The sequence below is a fragment of the Cheilinus undulatus genome, linkage group 13 (genome assembly GCF_018320785.1).
Source record: "Cheilinus undulatus linkage group 13, ASM1832078v1, whole genome shotgun sequence".
NCBI lineage: Eukaryota > Metazoa > Chordata > Actinopteri > Labriformes > Labridae > Cheilinus > Cheilinus undulatus.
The window spans coordinates 24,556,969-24,572,807 of NC_054877.1; positions in this window are offsets into that span (position 1 = coordinate 24,556,969).

Genomic DNA, 15,839 nt, shown 5'->3' on the forward strand with positions numbered 1-15,839 from the left:
ACTAAGGTTTATGCTACAGCTGCCCTAAATTAACAGCATTGGTAATTACCAAAATCATTTTTTATGTTTCTGCAATGGTTAATACACCAATATGTAGAAGCTCTTTAACTAAAATGACATTTTTAATGCTAAAATATAATTATTATTGTTATCCATGAATGTTCAAATTTACTGATTTAGAAAAAAACTTTTCAAAACTTTTTCAAATAGTAAAGCACATTATTATTTCTTAATCAATATGTCAAATTATAGTTATTTACTTGCATTCCTGAACAGAAAAATGAGTTTTAGTAGTTGAATGTTATGCTTAATTAATTTCTGACTTCTCAGAGAAGCCCAGTGAGCCGGCTCAAACTTGGGTATAAAAAGGTGAATTCAGTTTGAAATTCCTCATTCCTGTTCAAAATGGTAAAACGTTGAGGGCTCACTGAAAATGAAAGAGTCCGCATTAAAGCACTCCATGATGCTGGATGGTCTCTGAGACAAATAGGGAAAGTCATAAAGTGTTCTCACATTGTGGTTAAGTTTGCTCTGGAGTCAATTGCCGAGACTGGTACTTACAAAATGCGCCAAGAAAGAGGCAGGAAACGAAAGTTAACTGAAGCAGATGTCAGACACCTCAAGATTTGAAGTACTAGAGACTGAAGGAAGACCACTGCTGATCTTCAGGCAGAGATAAATGCTTCTAGATCAGAGTCTAAGAAAGTCTCCAGAAGCAAGACCATAAGCAGACGACTGACAGAACAAGGCTTAAAGGGAAGAATAGCTGCTAAGAAGCCATTATTGAGGCCTGCAAACAACCAGAAATGCCTCAAATTTGTCAGGGAGCACAAACACTGGACTGTTGATGACTGGAAGAAGGTACTCTGGATGGACGAGTCCAAGTTTGAACTCTTCGGTCAGCATCGTTGTGTTTATGTCTGCAGAAAAGCTGGAGAACATTTTGATGCCAGATGCATTGCACCCACAGTGAAACATAGTGGAGATTCCATTATGCTATGGGGTTCCATTTGTGGATACGGCGTGGGCAAATGAGTGAAAATCCACAGTATTGTGAACAAGAACATCTACCACAACATCTTAGTGCATCATGGAATCGCTTCTGGACTGAATCTGATTGGTCATGGGTTCATATACTAACAAGACAATGACCCCGAGCATACTTCAAAGCTGTGCAGAGACTATTTGACCAAGAAAAAGGAATCTGGAGTACTGGAACTGATGGACTGGCCAAGTCAAAGTCCGGATTTGAATCCTATTGAACAAATTTGGGATTTAGTAGATTCAAAGATTGATGGCACAAAAGTTTCATCTAAAGCAAGTCTGTGGGAACAGCTAGAAACTATTTGGAACCCAATAACAAAAGAGACTGTGGACAAGAACATAAAAACAATGCCAGCAAGAATGCAAGCTGTTATCAAGGCCAAAGGAGGCCATACAAAATATGAAGTTTTTTGGTTATTCTGTGTGGAAAAGGACTATTTAGTTGTTTCAGTTTGTTATTTGCCAAATAAATAACAGTAACATTTTTAGTTTGAAACAAGTTTTTGAAAGATTTCTAAAATATTTATGTTTTCTCGTTTTCACGACAGGTGGTCTAATAAATTTGTTAAGCACTGTATTAGACTTATTTTAGGTGACATATTTTTATTTTAGATTACTTTGTAGAATTCTGTTTTTACATTTACACTGAAGAGTTTTTTGTAATTTTCTTTCAAAAAACAGTTTATATTCACCATGATTGATGTATAAAAACAATGAAAGGTTAAAACATCCAAGGGGGTGAATACTTTTAATTAGCACTGTATTTGGACAATTGTGCCTTTGCACTTCAGGAGGGCAGCATTGGAGGGCACATTTACATTGATTTGCAGTCACCCCAGCCTAAGTTTTTAAATCCCTGTACTGGCTGGCTGTTACCTTTGATAGAAGAAGAATGACCGGAGAAAGAAAACCTTTCTTTTTTGTCATCAGATGTCATTGTTGAGGTGAAGTGTTTATGGGAATCTGATCCCGACATTGTTTGTGTTATCTCAGTTTAATACAGGATTACCCTCAATGTGCTATGACTCTTCATATTAATGTAGCGTCAACTGATTATCCAGGTCTGTGTCATACATCACAGCCAATGCTGTAGCAAAGATGTTTTCACCTTCGTATCCAGTAATATTATGATGAAACTCATTAGCTCCAGATATAAACATTTCTGTTTCAGGTTTACAGTGTTATGACAGATGTCTGTGCTGCAGAATTACCCTGTTGAACTGATATTATTCCAACAAGCTCTCCTCCCTCAACAGACGAGAGGAGATTTCAGGGAGTTTTCTCTCTCAACAATCTTGTGGCCTCATCACACAAACCCCGAAGCTCATCTAATCCCAGAGAGAAGGGGGCTTTGTGATCCCAGGCTGTGAATAGGAACTTCATGTCCGGTCATGAAAACAACACACAATTATGGAGTGTATCTCTCCTAATACCTAAAACATCAGTGGAAAAGCCAACGATATCCCCAACACGTGTACCGAAATTAGCAGTGCAAGAGTAGCACCCTCCTGGTGTTAGCTATTCCTCCCCTGGGTCCTAGCTGCTTTGCTCTGAGAAACTGAGAGGCTTTAATGTACCCCGCTCACTGGACTCCTCCTAACTTCCTGCCCTGTACCAGGCTCTAATATGAGCTGTAACTTTGCGGTGCGCTGTAATCCGACAATGTTTTGACAGCTGTTACTATGAAGGAAGTGGGTGCAACTAAAGCACATAGTAAAAAAAAAAGAAAAAAAAAAAAAGAAAAACAGCTTTACCCCCCACCTCCTACTGACTACCTTCCATCCCCACTCTCATCTTCTAGGTTTGGTTTGGACAAAGAGCTGTCAGACAGAAAGAGTGGAGGGTAAGATAATTCTCAAGTGGTGAAAGTGCACCAAGATATGTAATTCTAAAATCAGACACTGCACAGGATGGATGTGTAAACCATATGTGATGCTGACAATTCTGCAAACGTGTAGCTAGAGATGTGGGGTCAGTTACATGTATCACTGTTTTACTTTAGGGGATGGTTCAACTTTTTATTAAATACCAGACATGGATCCTAGGAAACTGACATCAAGATCAAAACCACTTACATTTCAGCACGGCAAATTTTAATCTACCAACAGGTGGTTTACTAAGCTTGGCACAAAGGTGGAATCATGCAGCAAGACCAGCAAATTCACATTGAAACAATGAGTATGTTTACACGCACACTAAAAAGCTAGGAATGCATGTTACTAGATTTTTGCCAATATCTGTTATGTCGATATTTGCTAATTAATTATAGGAGATAATGATATCGATGTTTAAATGTAGTTCAGTCTGTAAAAAAACACAATCTTAAGCCTAAGGATGATCAAATTGACAAATTTCAGTCCTTATGACACACTTTCGAGTTTAAAGAATGATGTTGATTAAAGAAAAAGACTTCAGCGGATGTGAGAGGGGTCTGGCTGCAGACCTTAGGCCTACATCTCTGAAGACCCCTCTCACCTACTGTTCATGTGAAACACAGTCAGAAAGGAAATACGCTGTAGAACTTCTGGAATAGAATCAGCCGAGTAAACAGCCTGCTTACAGAAAAAGAGCTTGTCCTCTTTGAAAACATTCTAACCCAGCAAACATAGCGTACATAGCTACATATGTTAGCTGTGTAAGCAATGTAGCTAATGTTGCTAACAAAGCTAAAGCTAAGCTCACAAAGCAGCTACATAAACTACACAGCTTTGTTAGCTTTAGGCATGTTTGCTAAAGCTCACATTGCTATAGCTAACTTAGCTACATTGGTTTACAAAGTAACCTTAATTACATAGCTAGCATAGCTATGATAACTTTAGCTAAAGCTGACAAACCTAAAAATTTTACTCACATTTTATTTATGAAATGTTGCTTAGTAAGTAATGTTTGCAATGTGGTTATTTCATAAAGGTACAAGAAGTATTGGTCCAGCCTTAAACTCCACTAACTTATAGGTTCATACCAATAATTTTTAAAGCTAACATAGGCATATTTTTTAAGACAAAATATTGGTTATAAATATTGGCAGAAATTGTCAAATCTCTTTATTTTAGAAGTAAATACACAGAATCTGGCTTACTTTAGCTTCATTAGCTTTAGCTAAAGCTAACATCACTATGCTTGCACTGTATGTATTGTTGCTGTGTAAGCCAGTGTAGCTAAATTTGATGTCACGATGTGAACTTTAGCAAATCCTGCTAAAGCTAACATAGGTGAGCTATGTAGATAACATAGCTACGTAGCATTTATTAACTTTATAGCTTTATTATGAAATAGATACCCATGAGCTATGTGAGCTTTCACTACATAGCTACATGATCTATGTAGCTTATGAAGCTAACAGAGCTATGTTAGAGAGTTTTCATGGAGGATGAGCTGTTTTTTTCCGTAAGCAGACTGTTCATTCAGCTTTATTCAAAGTTTTGTAATTAGATTTTTCTGGTCAGGTTTTTAACTTTTGTATCCAAACCCTTCCCTTACTCTTATCTAACTGTAATGAACCCATTCTTTTTTTGAATTTTTTAGCATGTAATTCTGTTCTGTGTCTCACACTAACGGTTTGCGAGAGGGGCTGTCTGAGAGCTACGGTCTGCAGCTGGACTGTCTTGCACATTTTCGTGACTCTGTTAAACAAAGCAAGTCAAGTAAAAGATGTTCAAAAACAAAGAAACCTGCAAAGACTGGACTGAAAAAGACTTTCTGTGTACACAGGCAGTTATCGTGAAGCACACAAAAGCCTCAATGCCTATGTGGCTGTTCACGCCAATACCAAAATATGCATATCAGACTTTACAAAGATGCATTTGCAAGCACTTGCCCTGCTTTCAACATGTCTTTTGGAGAAAAAGTCATAAGAACTAACCTTGCAAAGCAGATGGATTCAATTGTTTCTCACTGGCAAATCCATCTTGCAAAGCTCCCATCTGAACAGTTTGGGCCTTGTAAAACAGGGGTTCTCAAACTTTTGGGGGCTAGGGAACCCTGTCTTACTGGGCAGAAAATTTTCCAAGGACCCTTATATAACCCTCACACTGATTAAACATATGTTAACTGCCATTTGTACTCCTAGATGCTGTATTTTAAACTCTTCATCCTAAATACAAGCTCTTGTCCAGTTGATTGTGGCTTTTTACTTTCTGCGATCCTTTGAGCAGACAAATAAGAAACCCTCTGTGCTTTTTCTGAGGTTGTGGTCAGGTTCCACGTATTTTCTGGTGGATGTATTCTGAGGAACACTGTCTATAGGAGGTTTGTCAGGTTACATAAGAACAGGATCACATTATAAACTGTAACACTGTGATTGCTAGTGTTAGCATTAGCCCATACAATGCTCCTGTTGCTAATAATAGTTGCATAAAACATGCTGTTTACACTTCGTAAAACAATTTGCAGGTCTCTTGTACAGACATGTCAAGCCTTCTAAGCTTTTCATGTGTAAAATGTCAGTTACAAAAAATATAACAATGTGGGAATTTGCAGACTACTTATTTATGTGGCACTGGCATCCAGTTATTAGCATGTCTCTCCACAGCTAAGAGCTGGGGTGGGATGGACATTGTGTTGTGAGATGTAAAAAGTATCTAGCTTTCATTAGCCACTCTTCCATAAGCTAAGTAAGGCTGCAGCAGAAAATCCCCTGCTGATCTCAGCAAGTATGTTGTGTTGGTTTGTGATGTAAGCTTTATACTTTCATGACAGGAAATGTGTTTTTTACTCTTTTCATCAGTTTTTAGACATAAACATACAGAAAATTGTACTTGGTGTCTCAAAAAGGGGGTAATGTAAAAGAATCGAAGCACTTGCTGCTTACATACGAACTCTCTGGGTGAAACATATGTCCTGAGCACTATAAAAACACCTTAGCTCATTGCTGCAGGTCTGTGAAACTCACAGATTTATGATTTTTTTTCTGCACTTTCCAGTGAGTTCCTCTCTGGAAAGTGTGATAGGGGTCTGAAGGGTATGTGGCGTCCTCGCCTCCTTCCTGCACCCTGCCCATAGCTTACCCTGTTTATAACTGTTTTTGATTGTTGTTAAGTACCTGTCAAAGCTCCCGCTCGTCCCTCCAGCCTGGAAAAACATGTGAGCTCAGCATCTCTCTAAACAGGAGCAAATGAAGAAAATGCAGCGCATTAAGGAAAAATACTTAGAGTGCTGTTTATATCTGGTTGTGAGGATTTGCTGTTTAAACAAAGATGACTATGTTTGATGCAGACTGGCAGTCAAGATGAGAGAAAAACTTTATAGAGCATTTATTTTATAAACCCCTCTGTTAACATCCATATTAACTCAATAATCACCTCAGTTAAGATTTCAGTGGCTGCTTAAATGATTAAACAGAGCCTTCAGGTCTAATATATCTTGAGTGTGTCTTCTGATACATGCACTGTGAAAGCTATCAGTGTCTGTCCTCATACATACTGGAGGTCTTTGCAATTTTTCCCCCGCGACTTGGGAGACGGCCCATTGAGACAGCTCCGCTCAAGATAGGATGGATGACGCTGATAACGGCTCAGGAGGCTTTCAACACCCGCTCACAATCATAAAAACGTCAGCTTCACATGACAAAGCTCATTTGTCAAATTCCCCTTCCTTCTGGTAAAATGCAGCAAAGAATTCAGCACAGCCCATCGATTTGTACAAAATCTGACAGGACCTGATTTGACATCCTCCATCTGGAAAACCAGAGCGATAAACAAACAAATTGTTCTATAAATAATAATGAAGCATGTGTTTCTCTCATTGGCAAACATATTTGAAGAAGGGGACAGCCCCAGAGACCCCATAGCGGCCTTTCTGGGGGGATGGGATAAACATGGATCTGTGCAGTCGCCTGGGTTTTTTGGCAAGCCTGCAACACTTGCAATTGCACCAGGAGAATTAGAGCACTTTCCAGCAGAGGTGCAGGGTAAGAAACATTTCATTCTTGAGGAAATTCCTCCTATTACTCCATTATTCATCAGAGTCTGTGAGGAGATGGATGCTCTAAATGGTCTAGCAGAGACTGCTAAGAGGAAAACAGTTCATCATACTCTGGACAAGAGCGTGTTCTGATGTAGCACCAGTAGGATGTATAAGATGGACATATTCTCCTCAGTCCATCAATTTACTCAGACACTAAGTACTTTGGAGATCACTGAATGGATATTCAATACCATAACTACACAACTTTAAATGTCACAGCCATTTACTATTGTGATAGAGAAGTTTGTTTTAACCAGGTCACCACCTGTTTTGTGCATCAGGGATTTATGAAATATTAACTACTGGGACAAGTTGTGGGTTTTGTTTTCTCCCAAAATGTTGATGTTATATAAGCACATAAGGGAAAGTTGGACAACTGTGATTGGAGGAGGACCTGGAAGTTTCTATCAGCAGCTGCGCTGACCTACGACCATTTGCTCATTGGTGTCTGCGTGTGGGGTGATGGGATGCTGGGGAAATCAGTCTTGGTTGGGATGACTGTGTGTGTTTTCAGGAGGAGGGGTCACAATAGCTGGCTGATGAAAGTGAGGGGGTTTTCAGAGATGGGCTGTGAAGCTGCTGTCGAGCTCATGCTTCAATAGTGCAGTAAAGATTCCCCAGCTGTCCCGTGGTTTAGCCTGTGTGCTTATGTGATTAGGATACATGGCACCGTGGCTAGAGCAGGCGCCTCTGACCCGGAGAATGTAGAATGAGATGAGATGAGAGGAAAACAGGATAGACAGGTGATGCTGCTGAGCTGAGGACCCAACATAAGACCTAGGTTCTCTGAGGCCATGAGCCTGTTGATTAGTGTAGGTGTAAAAAGTAGAAAAATGGTGTCTGACACTAGAGTAAAGTATGGACGATCAAAACAAGAGTTTAACACTAGAACCGCCACTGGATAAAATTTACCTGAGGCTGTTCTTCAGTTGTATGTAACTGTCAATCTGACTTTTCCTAAAAGTTTGTACTGAAGTGGTATGATTTTTTTTTTTTTTTTTTTTTTTTTTTTTGCATAGGTCACATTTTTATAAAAGGCTATTTATACCTAGAACTGCCATGTGGGTCAAGTTGATCCCATAAGAAACTATTGATTTTCCCTCTGTTCACAAAGCCAAAGATCAACCTTCTGAATGGATACCACAGCCCAAAAAGATTCATAATGTGAAGTGCCAATAGCTCTGTTCATTGCTTTGTGTGGAAAAGGATCTGGTGGTGGGACAGTTTCAGGACTTAGTCCTAAGACAATATACAGTTATCTAGTTCTCTTTTTGTGGTAAATGAGCTGCTCATTGTCTGTAGTCAAAATATTGCTCTGGATCACAAGTAAATTTTGTCTATAGGTAGATTTTACCTGATGGCTGCTTTAGGCATGTAGATATCCCCAGTGGTTCTAATGTTAAAGTTTCAGATTTGTCTCTTTTTTCCCATTTTTGGTGAGTAGTAGTTTCCATCTAGCAGCTAAAGTTGTCATAGCTATTTCATTTACTGTGATACTAAAAAAGACTACCAGTTGCCATGTTTGTTGTAGAAAAAAAGTATATTACAGCCAACCATACAATTTCAGCCAACCATTATCAGACTGCATTTATCCATGCCACTTTTGATACCTTTGTTAACACTCCCAGTTCAAAAGGCACTCAGAAATGCAATTTTTCAGAAAAAGCTTGCCATATTAAGGTAAAATTTAGCAGCTGTTGCTTCATCCTCCAGGCCCATGCCAGGCCCTTGCCTCATCTCTCCAGGTTTCCCCCCAGCTGCCCTCTCTACGATGCATGCAGTTGCCCCCAGCGTCTGGACCAGCCTAGGGTGGTGGACCCCACTTCTCATCCAGTGACAGCCCCTTATGGCCCCAAACAGGATAAGCTTCGTCAACTTGAGCTCTAGCAAAGGTATCAAGAGCTAAAGTCACTATAGTTTTAGGTTTAGGAGTGTGTTCATGGGACTTATTGACCATTCTTCCAGAAGGGCATTTGTGAGGTCATACACTGATGTTGGACGAGAAGGCCTGGCTCTCAGTCTCCGCTCTAATTCATCCCAAAGCCAGTCAAATTCATCCACACCAAACTCTCTCATCCATGTCTATATGGACCTTGCTTTGTGCACTGGTGCACAGTCATGTTGGAACAGGAAGGGGCCATCCCCAAACTGTTCCCACAAAGTTGGGAGCATGGAATTGTCCAAAATCTCTTTGTATGCTGAAGCATTCAGAGTTCCTTTCACTGGAACTAAGGGGCCTAGCCCAGCTCCTGAAAAACAACCCCACACCATAATTCCCCCTCCACTGAACTTTACACTTGGCACAATGCAGTCAGACAAGTACCGTTCTCCTGCCAACCGCCAAACCCAGACTCGTCCATCAGATTGCCAGATGGAGAAGCACGATTCGCAACTCCAGAGAACACATCTCCACTGCTCTAGAGTCCAGTGGTGGCGTGCTTTATGCGATTGCATCCAACGCTTTGCATTGCACTTAGTAATATATGGCTTGGATGCAGCTGCTCGGCCATTCCATGAAGCTCTCTACATACTGTTCCACATGAAGTTTGGAGGTCTGTAGCGATTGTCTCTGCAGAAAGTTGGTGACCTCTGCGCAGTATGCACTTTAACATTAGCTGACCCGCTCCATCATTCTACGTGGCTTACCACTACGTGGCTGAGTAACTGTCATTCCCAATCGCTTCCACTTTGTTATAATACCACTGACAGTTGACTGTGGAATATTTAGGAGAGAGGAAATTTCACGACTGGACTTGTTGCACAGGTGGCATCCTATCACAGTACCACACTGGAATTCACTGAGCTGATCCTTTCACAAATGTTTGTAGAAACAGTCTGTGTGCCTAGGTGCTTGATTTTATACACCTGTAGCCATGGAAGTGATTGGAACACCTGATTTCAATTATTTGGATGGGTGAGTGAATACTTTTGGCAATATAGTGTATAAAGACATACTGTTTGTCCGCTTAGGGCTTCCAAACATTATAGAATTTTTGCACCTTTTTTTCTTTTTCCAGACAAGAATTTGCAACCCACTGGAGGCTGCTCTGCAGCCCACTTTTGTCAACCAGTAGAGAACCACTTGTATAGAGCTTGTGCACTAGTATGTTGCAAACAGCATACTAACCATCAGTTTTAGCAGGTAATATACAGTACTGTTTAGGTGCATAGTATGTATACATGTGGTTTCAGACCAAGCCTTTGATTTATTGTTCCAGCAATGTACTTCCCTGAATTTAGGGGTGGTGCTTGCAAAGAGAGAGCATGTTTAACTGTTGGGTTCCAATATCAACAAACCTTTTCCAAACCTGCCTACCCCTAATTTGAAAAAAGGAGAACATAACCTTTTTTTTCAAAGGGCACACATACAGTTTTCCCCTGAACTGTATGAATAATTGTGCCAAATACTGAATGCAGTTTAACTGGGTTAATATGGAGCAGTTTGGTCTCTTTTCCATGCAATGAGAACAAAATACCATACTAATTTGCAGGACTCTGAAAATGATACATTGGATCTTGAATAAAGAAAATAAAAGAGAAATCATAATCAATTCTGCAGTGGTTTCCCCCTTTAGAGAAGGCACATGTTAGGAAAGTTGTAGCTATGAGCCCACACATGTAGGTACTGCATGTCCCCATGTTCTTGCCCTATGCCACACTCTTGGTGTACTAAAGCAAATAGTTTTGGTGTGACCTGAGACTCACACATGCACTAACAGCAATGGTGGAACACACTCACACCAGGCAGCATGGGAAAGCTTTTAAACATGGGAAACAATGATGCCAACACAGGAAGAGGCAGTACTTTTTCTCCTGCATCCTCTTACTAAAATGTGTTCATGTTGGCTCTGGAGATGGCAGTATGACTGACATGTGGAATGACAAACAGCGTGACAACATGGTGCATGTGAGCACCGCCCTCCAGCGCCGAGCTCCACACAGCTGCATGCTGCCAGCTCGACTGTACGAGACGCTGTGGCACAGGTTCAACAGTAACGCTGACCTCATGGGTCACAACAAGCACAGCCGGCTAACTGGAGGTAGTGAAACCATTGCTATTGCCTATAAATTTAGACATAAGGCTTAAGGCGAACTAGAAGGGAACTCATACATTCACTCACCACTTCTAAGGTTACAACACCAACAACAAGTTTTGTGTGGGAATATGAGCTAAGCAGATAGTAATCCCATCTATACATGCATGTACGTTTGCTTTAGCTGGATTCCCACCCTTGCTGCTTTTGTGACAAACATTTGCAAACTAACCCTAATCCAAAAGGTCTCGTTTAACAGAGAGGTACTTGACGATCTGTCATGGGGGATCTCAACAAGTGTGGCTGGTTGCTTGAATAGGAGCCTCTCATAAGGACAGAAGAAAGGAGAGGGCACATTGTTGGTGGGGGTGGGAGTCTATTTTGTGTGAATTTGGTCATTTGTTGGCCGAGGTCAGCTCCTTAAGATTAGTGGTGGTGGTGGTGGTGGTGGTGTGTGTGTTAATCCATTGATTTAGCTGGAGTTAACACGCTGGCCGGGGTCCAACAGAGACTTAAGTCACAATTGGAGTGGGGCAGATATATTGAGAAGGGATGGTGGGAAAGTTGAAATACTGCTTTTATTCAACAAAAAGGGAAATTTGAAGAGGAAATTGAAGCAAGAGTCTGCGGTAGGTTTGTCAAAAACTCCTTAACAACTGTCTACACTATTACACTTGATTTACTTTTGCAAATATTTTCACATTGCAAAACCTAAAAATTACAAAGGGATGTTTGACACACAAAAAAAGCTGGCCCCACTGGCAGTAAATAAGCAATTTAAACCGATTTGATTTCACAATCACTATCAAGCCCCAGAATCTTAGATAAATGTTTTTCTTTAAAGCTCTCTAACAGAACAGTTTCCTTTGTGATGTTAACATGAGAAACAGTGCCATCATGCATGAAAACAGTGTCAGATCATTGTATTTTAAAGATTACAGAACAGGGAGTTCATTGTCTCACATGCTGACCTGTAGACGGATTCTTGGGACATGTTTTAACAGGACAGTTCCAGGACAAAGAGACATTCCTCGTGTCAATGAAACTTGTTTTTTTTTCACGTCAGAGTTTTCAATTATGTTTAGCGGTCTTGTTGAGAGAGATAAGCAAGATGACTGTGGAAAAAAACACACTCATCGTTGCTAGACAGCTATTTGTGGAGCTGCTGCAGCCTCGCAGGAATGGTCCTCCACCTTGACTTATTGAATTATTGAGGAGCTGTCGACAGGTTGAGCAACTGTCTCCTTCTCTCTGTGTTTCCTTACATTCACTTTACTCATCACAGCGCTGCAGCTGTCAGACTACGCTTCATTCCTTGGCTGCAGCCAGCCAGGGTGGATGAGTGCACCTTGCAGGCTCAGATCTCAGTGACCTCAGGTCATCATCATTCATCCTGCTCCTCCAGACACCAGTGAACTGACACAAGAAATACACCCTGCAAATGATTATTTCAGCACTGTAGAGGCTCCAATTTGGAGGATTCAGAGGTAAAGTTGTTGAAGAATGTTGAGAATCAGAAGAAAAGTTTTCATGTAGTCACAGATCTGGAATTGATGGTTTCCCTGCGTTTCCATAATTTAAAGAATACAGTAGCTGCCAGATGAGGAATTTCAAAAATGCTCTTAGTAAGTGCACCCTGGAGCAGTGTAAACATTTCTATTATTAATGTGCTTGTCAAGTTAGAAGTTTGCAAATCACTAGTGTGTGAAATTGATTGACAATCCATGACCAATAAGCCTTTTTGCTTTACCGTGATATTTAACCAGGAATTCATGGATAAGATGATATAAGATGAATTGGTTTTTCACATACACATAAACACTCAACAGCAGTGACATATTGCCATGTTACCCCTTTGTGCATCCTATGATTCAGAGTCTTAATCAACATAGGCACATATGCATGTTTATAGTGGTTTAATTCTTCTTTCATTGGGTAAAAGCTAAACTATGACTTAGTACCTGAGTTGGATCAGATGCCTTTTTCCTTGCACAGACACTCTGACAGCGAGTTTGGGGTGATGGGTAATTTTTAACACCATAAATTTGATAGGGCAAATCTGAAGGTGTGAATAAAGAGTGTTTACTGACTTAATATTTAAGAACTGGCATGACTAACTTGCTCCACTTGGACATCAAATGCCGTGTATGTGAGTGTCCACAAAACACAAGAGGATAGCAGCTTCCTTGTCCCACAACCGGCATTTTAGTCAGTTATCAACAAACATGGCCAAGCTTGACTACACTGAGAAGTTTCCTGCTTTGTATCTGCTATGGCAAAGTAACAGAAAGTTTTCAGAACTTACCAGGATCCCACCACCTCACTCACATTCCTTCTAGTAAGCGCCTTTCATTCCTGTGCCAGTAGAACAGGCACGTTGTGTTGTATAGCTCGGAGCAGCCCAAGACAGACACCACAAGTTTCTCCTCCATTTACCAGTTGAATGAACCTCCTTCCCATAAGCTTGTCCTTTGGGGATCTTCTGGTGACTTGTTGAAAAGGTCATCAGGGATCCTCCATACTGACTGGCCATTGCACTATGAGTGATTCGCTTTAGTTTCGTTTTTCTCAACTCTATCGATAATACTTCGCCTCATTGGCACAAATTACTCACTCAATTCACGCTACTTGTGCAGTATATCCGCGTTGCATCTGCTTGCTTCTTTACATTGATTTCACATGTAATTTACTTGCGGGAATGATTTTACTCATGCCAGTGTTAACACAACATACACTAAGCCTGCCCAGAAAAAGGCTGTTTTTGTGGCCCCTAAATCTATAACATTGCAAAGTGGAGGGTTTGACTAGATTCCATGTCCATCATTAGGCAGATCCAGTTTAAGAAGCTCCAATCTGAAACGATAGTTTCAGGTCTGGGAATGGACCTGACCAATCAGCGTCACTTGAGAATGAGGCAGGGTTTAGTTGTATTGAAAGCAGGTGGCAATATCTTCGGCCAGTGTAGCAATCAGCTGGGAAGCAGCTATAATATAGCTGCAGAATTATCAGAACTGGAAATTTCTTTATTTAAAGAAGAGCAAAGAACCACTATGAGAGTTTTTCATGGCAGAAAAGGTGTATTTTTCTTCAAACTTGCTTTGTTATGACTTTGCTGTAGTTACAGATGGGGTCTAGTTTTACTTTAAGCCAGTGTGTACAATGGCTGCTGGTGGAGTGATTAGTTAAGATGTAACTACAGTGGCAGTTTTTTTTTCTTTCTTTTTTCTTTTTTTTACCAGATCTGGACAGCATATCTTCAGTGAAAGAGGAGCAAAGAACAACAATGAAAGCCTTTCTTAGGAGAGAAGATGTTTTTGCATTTTTCCCAACAGGCGTCGGCATGAGTTCGATCCACCGTCTAGCCCCCCACCCCCACCCCCTACAAGAAGGCTGCTTGCCAGACTCATATTACTTACCTGAGTTGCACATGCTGACTTCCTGATTTTGTCCTGTTGCTCTGATTGGGTTTTAATATATGTGAAGCTTTGTCCAGTCACCTTCTGAGAATCCCAGATAAATGTGAATATATCCTGAGCAATGTAAACATGAAACAGTCATCTGGCATTTCAGGTTACTGAATCTGTGCAAACGAGGGAAAAGGATAGCATGCAGTCTGAAAACAAGCCTTGATGCACATACCACCTACTTCACAACATACCACCTTTGGGACTGCCTGTGGCTAACAGGAAGTTCTCTCTGCTCACTCCGATGAAAACTGTTGTCATTAGATAAAAATTTTATTTAAACCACGACATTCTCAATTAAAGCTTTTTAGTGATTACTGACATTAGAATTAATATCATGTCTTCAAGATTAATGTTGGCTTAGGTGTTGAAAAGTACAGTGCGTCATGATTCACTAACTTTCAGCACCACGGGCAGCTCCACGTTCATGAACGCATGTAGGCTTACCTCTCCAACCTTCCTCCAGACACTCGGATCCTGATTTACAAATAAAATAAATGCAAAATTTACTTTAATCTGAAAGCAGGACTTTGGACTACTGAGCAACGGTCCAGTTTTTTTTCTACTTAGCTCAGTTGAGACCCTTATGACGTCTGTGGTTTAGGAGTAACTTGACACAAGAAACACGACATTTGTAGTCCATTTCCTAAACACGTCTGTGTCTGGTGGCTCTCGGTCCACTGTCTTCAGCCTCACTCAGCTCTTTGTGAAGCTCCCCTGAGTTCTTGAATCTACTTTGTTTGACAATCATTTGAAGGCTGAACTAATCTCTGTTGCTTGTGCATCTTTTCTTACCAGACCTTTCTCTTCTAGTCATCTTGTAATGAAGATGCTTTGATACAGCCTCTAAGAACAGCCTGCCCTTTCACCAGTGACCTTCAGTGGCTTATTCTCCTTGTGAAGTGTGTCACTTACTGTCTTCTAGAGAAATGTCAAGTCAGCAGTCTTCCCCATGATTGTGGTTGTGTGCACTGAACCAGAGTAAGATAATGAAGGCTCAGGAAACCTTTGCAAACTGGTTTTTCAGAGATATTCCAATATTTTGAGATAATGGATGTTTGATTAACATGAGCTGTAACCATCAGGATTAAAACAATAACTTGAAATATTTCGCTTTGTGTGTAAGAAATCTATAAAATACATAGATTTAAATTTTTGAGTTAAATTGAGGGGGAAAAAACTTTTCCATGATATTCTAATTTATTGAGATGCTCTTGTGTTGTTAACTGTGATGATGAAATAGAGAAATCTACAAATAGTGGCATAAGTTAAAAAACATTTTCCTTTCTCTTGGGTAGCTCTGTTATTCTGTGGTTCATCCATATGTCAATGC